Here is a 7,234-nt window from a genome sequence, read left to right as displayed (position 1 = left end):
GACATTCAAAGCAAACTACATGAATTTATACTACTATTCCAAAATACTAAAATTTATTTGATCTAGAAATGAAAATAAAACTCCCACCTTGTTACTTTAGTAGCAATTAACATCATGAAAGTAGAAGAATAATGATCAGAAACTGAGGTAAGAGAATCGGAGTATGTCTAAAATGTAGAATACAGGATCTGTATTACAGATACAAAATCTTGTTCAATAGGCTCATGAATTGAAAACCTGTAATCCTATATTGAAAGCAAAATTTACATATACAGTTTTCCAATTATTTTGCTTACCTATCAATTCTGATCACATATCTTCTTATGAATGTTTATCATATCATTGAATAAATCACGATTTGCATGTACTTATCACCTTAAGGAAAGACAGTCTAATTTTATATCTTTCATTCTATGTAACAAATCCTTATTTTTTGTTTCTCTGTTTGCTGAAAAAAATGTATCCCTGGAAACAGGATATTGACAGAAAATCTGGGTGTAATTTTCATTTTTTAAATTTCAAAAATAAACTTGGTTTTGATTAGTCGTTTTCTAACAATGAGTGATATTCATGAACACTAATATTTTGGTGCCTTTAAGCAAATTGAGACTTGATGTGGTATGGTAGTTCTTGGGTCTAATTGACTTAATCATTAGACCATTCATGTATAAGCATTTGCATTGAACTTTTTTATTTTTATATATACAATAGTCCCCAAAGTTTTACTTTAAAGTGATAATGGGAGAAAGTGTATTCATGTTCAAAACTTTATATTTATTTCAATTAAAGTCCTGAAAATACACGATGTTCACTGGAGCAATATGATGAGAAACATGAGAAATATGAGAAAAATATTTCTAGAAAAAGATGAGAACATATTTCTAAAGAGAATGGATATATTGATTAAAACATAGAAAAGAGTTAAATAGGATTCTTGCTTGAGACTGCATAAATTTCATATGAATGTAGCTCAAGATGAGACTGAGAGATAAATTCATACTTATATTACTGAGATTTACATCACAATATAAGAAATATAGGTATTTTAAGGAATTGATCTTTCAAAGTTCTAGTTACCTAATGGATGAAGAATGGAATTGAAAATTGCAGATGAAAACAAATCAACATGCAGGTATTATGATTTTATAATACTAATATGAAAGCACTGAAGCTTTTGTCTTCTGAAAAAGAATGGTTAGCCTGTAATTGCAATGTAAATGTAATGAGTCTAATATGTTTCCTCCAAGATATCCAAGAGTACTATGCTCATTCTCTAAAGAGTAAATAAGTATTTTCATTAGTTTTGCTTAATATTAATTTACTTGTAGCAAAAGGTTATAATGTCTGCTCTCTTTCTTTCAATGTAATAACATATATTTCATATTATTACTGTCTCTTCATAGAAGCCTGAAATCACTATTTCAAAGTAACACAAACAGAAAAACAAAAATAACCAGATACAACCATCACAAATGCTAAATTATGTGAAAAAATCCACAATATCAAAAATAAACCTGAGGAAGTAGAAAAACAATGGCAGAATAAGAACAGAAAATTACCTTAGCTCTAGCTAATGAAACAGAGATTTAGAGTCATAGAAGGTATTCCACTATTAGCAGGTCAAACCAAGTCAGGTATAATTATATATAAATATATAATTCAAAGAAGATTTTATACTGTCTTTACAAGAAAACAGAAATCTATGAAAAGTTACCCAGCCAGGCAGGTGACTGCTGTGACTGTGTTGGCCAACATATTCAAAAGCACAGCTGCACTATGGAAATAAAAGGACCACATGGGAAAAAAGCAGGAACAGAGGAAGCCACATCCAAACACAGACACTATTCATCTTACCACTGGACAGTTCGAATTGTCATTGTAACCACAAGTACTAACATGACAACATCTCACCGCAAATGATCTCTAATCCTACACTTAATCGTCTAGACAAAAACCAAATTCCAGAAAAACAAATAACAACAGAAGACCAAACCAACACCTGAAAAATCAACCAAGAACATAGAGAGTCACCTATTAAGATCATAGATTCCCCAAATGAAAGCCAAGAAATCCACCAAATGGACAGAACAAATCAGAAAAATACAAGAAAACTGATGCCAAGGTAGTATAATTCACATAGGAACTGACCAGACATTAGAACAGACAATTAAGGAGCTAGAAGAGAGAATTCAAAATACGTTACAAATACTGCTGAAAAATGTGATTAACGAAAAGATACAAAATCCTTACAAGGAAATTTGTCAAAAAAGAAGACACCAATCAAAGATTAGCAAAATAATTCATGAAGACTACAAACAGAAAGATAAATAAAGTCTGAGAAGGCAAAGGAGTCCAAGGAAAAAATAGTTAAGTAGTTAAATAGTTAAAAGGTATGAGAAGACACAGCTAAAAAAACAGCCCCTCCAACTCCCCTACCCAAAGAAAAGATGTAAAGAAAGTCCACACAAGACCTAAAATAAAGCTTTAGTAAAGATAGAAGCCCTAAAAAAAATGACCAATTAGAAGATAGAGAAATCAAAACCAAAGTAGAAAGTCTCCACAGCGAATAGATGACATAGAAGGTAATGTTAGGCATCAAAGACAGACTAGGTCTAATAGAAAAGAGGAGCTATCATTTAGAACAAATCCAAGAAATAAGAAACGATCTTGCTGGAAGTTCAAGATTCAGTTAGAAGATCAAAGTTGGGGGAGATAGGTATCAAGAAGGAGAAGAGCAGGAAACAAAATGGATGGGAAACATATTACAGAATTCTAGCAGAGAACATGCCAAACATCCAAACAGATAGGCTTATTCAGAGAAGAGAAGCCTTTAGAACACCAAACGGAGAATAACAGAACAGAACAACCCACCACCACATCATAATCCATTAGAGGATCATTAGAGATCAAGGAAAGGATTCTTAAGCTGTCAGGAGAAAAGACTGATTATTTATAAAGGATATACAGTCAGAATAAATAATGATTTCTTAGCTGATGAGGTAAAAAGGAGAGCCTGGCATGATATATGGCAAACATTAAAGACAAACAATTACCAACTGTGAATACTCTCCCAAGCCAAACTCTCCTTTATATTTAAAGGATATATAAAAATATTTCATGACAAAGAGAACTTGAAAAATTTATATCCACCAAATCAACAAGGTAGAAATTAATCAAATATATCCTACATAGAGAAGGTCAAGAAGAACAGGAACTGGTTATATAAAATGCTCCCTACCAGAGAACAAAGTAAATATATTAAGAATAGATGAGGCACAGCTCCTAACAGCAGGTGTATAACAGCAGGAATTATTAAATATTTCCCAGCTGTAACTCTCAATATCAATGGACTTAAATTTCCAATTAGAAAACACAGGTTAGATAGTATTATGAAAAAACAAGACACATCCATCCAGTGTCCACTAGAGATACATTTCATTGACAAAAACAAACACATTGACAAAAACAAAAACACAAACAAAGGAAATTTTTCAAGCAAATGGATACCATAAACAGGCCACAATAGAATTACTAACATAAAATAATGTAGAATTCAAATTAAAAGTAGTAGGAAGGGACATTATATGTTGATAAAGGCAGCTCTCCATTAGGAGGATACAACAAGTGTAAATATCAATGCCGTGAATCTTGGACCACCCCACATCATCAACCAAATACTACATAACCTAAAAATACATCTCAACCCATAATTGTCACGCATGGATTGGTTATCCAGGAAAATCTCAACCAAGAAACTGAAGACCTAAATAACTGCATTGACCACCTTGCCCTAACAGACATCTACAGAATATATATTCAGTGTCAGTATATACATTCTTTGCAGCAGGTCATGGAAGATTCTCCAAAATAGAACCCATCCTATGTCACACAGAAATTCTGTCCAAATCGAAAGAAAAATTAATTGAATTCCCATAGCTTGTCAGACCACAGCAGAATAAACTTACAATTAAAGAACTAAAGCAAAAATAATTTTCAAACCTATGAAGACTGAACAACACATTGCTGAATGACCAGTGGAGCACTGAAGAGATTAGAATGGAAATCTGAAAGTTTCTGGTATTTAACAAAAATGAAGACACAAAATACCAGCTCCTCTGGGACACATTAAATGCAGTACTTACAGGAAAAGTTATAGCTTTGAATGCCTACATCAAGCAATTGGGGAAATTTCAAATCAGTATTTTTATCATGTACCTAAAGCTCCTTGAACAAGTCCAAACATAAGTAGGCTGAAACATAAAAAAAATTAAATCAGAAATAACTAAATAAAGACAAAATAAAACAGAAAGACCAAGAAAACAGAGCTTGTTCTTTCAATAAATTAACAGACTTGACAGACCCTTACCAAATCTGACTAAAAAGAGAACTTATATAGATAGAAAGACAAGTAGAAAACTAACAGAGTGGGAGAAGGTCTTTATTAGCTCTGGAACATACAATGGCCTCATATCTCAAATATTCTTAGAGCCCCAAAATTAACTCCCCCGAAAAAACAAATCCTCATAGAAACAACAACCCTCATAATATAATTGAGCTTAAGATTTAAGGAGAGACCTCTCTGAAGAAGAAATATGAATGGCCAGTAGACACATGAAGAAATAAGCAACATTTCTGGCCATAAAAGAAATGCAAATCAAAGCCAAATTGAGATTCCACCTAACCCCAGTTTGAATGAAGAAAAATAATAATAACAGATGCTGGGCTGGTGGGGATGTGGCCAAAAAGGAACATTACTACACTACTGGTGGAAATGTAAACTTGTTCAAATACTCTGTAAAGAAGTATAGAGGTTCCTCACTAGAGCTCCCCTATGACCCAGCAATGATGGATCAAGAAAATGTCGTATATATTCACAACAAAATTCTATGCTTCCATCAGAATGATTGACATTGTCCCATTTGTAAGGAAATGGAATCATTTGGAAACATAATAATTCAAACAAGCCAGACCCAAAGAATCAGAGGCTACATGTTTTCACTCATTTGGAAAAACTAGAATATGTCTAGGATATTCACAGTAGCTCAATAGCAATATGCATATCACCATATAAAATGATGCATATCGAAATGAGCTCCAAGAAATGGATACAAGATGATTGTATAGTGAATTGTTTTTAGTTATTTCTATTTAGTTTTTCCCCTTTGGTTTATTTCCTGTACTCACTGTTTTTTATTTCTGTACCCTTTGTCTTATACATGTTAATCTGATTTAGGGAAAGGAAGGAAAATCACAGAAATGGTGGGACAAAGATTAACCAAAGCAACAGTGATATTCACTAGACACTATGTTAGAAATAAATGTTACAACTTTGTGGGAGTGGGATGTCAGGGTTGGGGGAAGCAGAAAAAAATGAGGAAGGGGTAACACTGTTAAAAATGTACTCATTTGGGCTGGGAAGGTGGCTCAATGGTAGAGTGCTTGCCTTACATACATGAGGCCCTGGGTTCGATTCCTCAACACCACATAAGCAAAAAGAAAAAAGCCGGAAGTGGCGCTGTGGCTCAAGTGGTAGAGAGCTAGCCTTGAGCTGAAGAGCTGAGGGACAACGCCCAGGCCGAGTTCAGGCCTCACGACCAGACCAAAAAAAAAAAAAAATGTACTCATTACTTATGTAACTGTAACTTATGTAACTGTATATCACCTTCATAATAAAAAACAAAACAATACAAGAACTCATCCAAATACAGAAAATTAGAGACAAAAATGAGACAACACAACAGATATAAGCAAAATTAAGAATGTTATAAGAGAGTACTTTGAAAATCTTATGCCAATCACCTGAAGAATCCTGGGGAAATTCATGTTTTCCTATACTGGATCTGAAGCAAGAAGTAACACATAAGAAGAAATGAAAATGAAATGTCAATAAACCACTTCCCATTCCAGAAAAATCTATGACTCAATGAATTTACCATGAAATTAAGGCCTGCAAAGAACTTACAATACACAGTTATAACTCTTCAATGGAATAGAAAGGGAAATGGAATTATCAATCACATTCTATGAAGCTAGAATTAGACTCTTCTCCAAATCACATAGGGACTCACCAAAGAAAGAGAACTATGAACCCAACTCTTTGATAAGCGATGATGCAGAACTTCTTAATAAAATTCTCACCAACTAATTTCAGCAACTAACAAAAAAATAATATTGTATGATCAAATAGGATTCATCCTAGGATACAATTGGATTCAATATTCTTGTCAATAATCATAATACAAACCATCAGCAGAAGCAGGGACAAGAAACACATGATCGTCTATAGGGATGAAGTAATAGCTTTTAACAAGCTCCAATACCCCTTTATGATTATCTGAGAAGCTAGGAATGCATGGAACATTCCTCAATATATTACAGAGTATATATATGACAGATAATTAGCATTTATCTAACAGTGGAAGCATGAAGACATTAAAATCAGGAATGAGACAAGGATGTCCATTCTCTCTACTACTCTTCAATAAGGCAGTGAACTTTCTAGCAAGAGCAATAAGCAAGAGAAAAACATAAAGGGGATCCAAATAGGGAAGATGTAAAACTATCCCTTTTTACAGATGAAATGATCCTGTATTTAAAGGACCCTATAGCTTCCTCCTTCAAGTTACTAAAGGTGATGCTAACCTTCAGCAATGTAGCAGGGTATAAAAACCACAAGAATCAGTAGTTTTTCTGTGTTACCATCAATGGGAAGATCCATGCTGAAATCCAAAAAACAACCTCATATATATTAGCCTTAAAACCAAATCAAATATAAACTAAACTAAACAACAACAACAAAACTAGGAATTAATTAAAGTAAAATGTGAAGGACCTCTATTGTAAAAACTTTAAAAATCTAAAAAGGGAAATTAAGGAGACTCAAGGAAATGGAATATCTTTCAATGCTCCTGGTTGGAAGAATTTACATGATGAAACTGCAATGCGGCCCCCCAAAAATTGACAATGCAATAGTCATCAAAATCCCAACTATATTGTTCAATAAAGTAGAGAAAGCAATCCAAATTTAATATGGAATTACTAAATTATAGATGAAACAGAAGGCTTAGAAATGAATTCATATGGAATTACTAAATTATAGATGAAACAGAAGGCTTAGAAATGAATTCATGGGCCTATCATGATCTAACACACACACACACACACACATACATACACACACACACACACACACACACACACACACACACACACACACCACACACACACACAGTGG

This window comes from Dipodomys merriami, unplaced genomic scaffold, assembly GCF_024711535.1.
Source record: "Dipodomys merriami isolate MVZ:Mamm:240054 unplaced genomic scaffold, mDipMer1.0.p SCAF_2554, whole genome shotgun sequence".
In the NCBI taxonomy this organism is placed as follows: Eukaryota; Metazoa; Chordata; class Mammalia; order Rodentia; family Heteromyidae; genus Dipodomys; species Dipodomys merriami.
The sequence above is the reverse complement of the archived record's forward strand: the minus strand, read 5'-3'. Positions refer to the sequence as shown.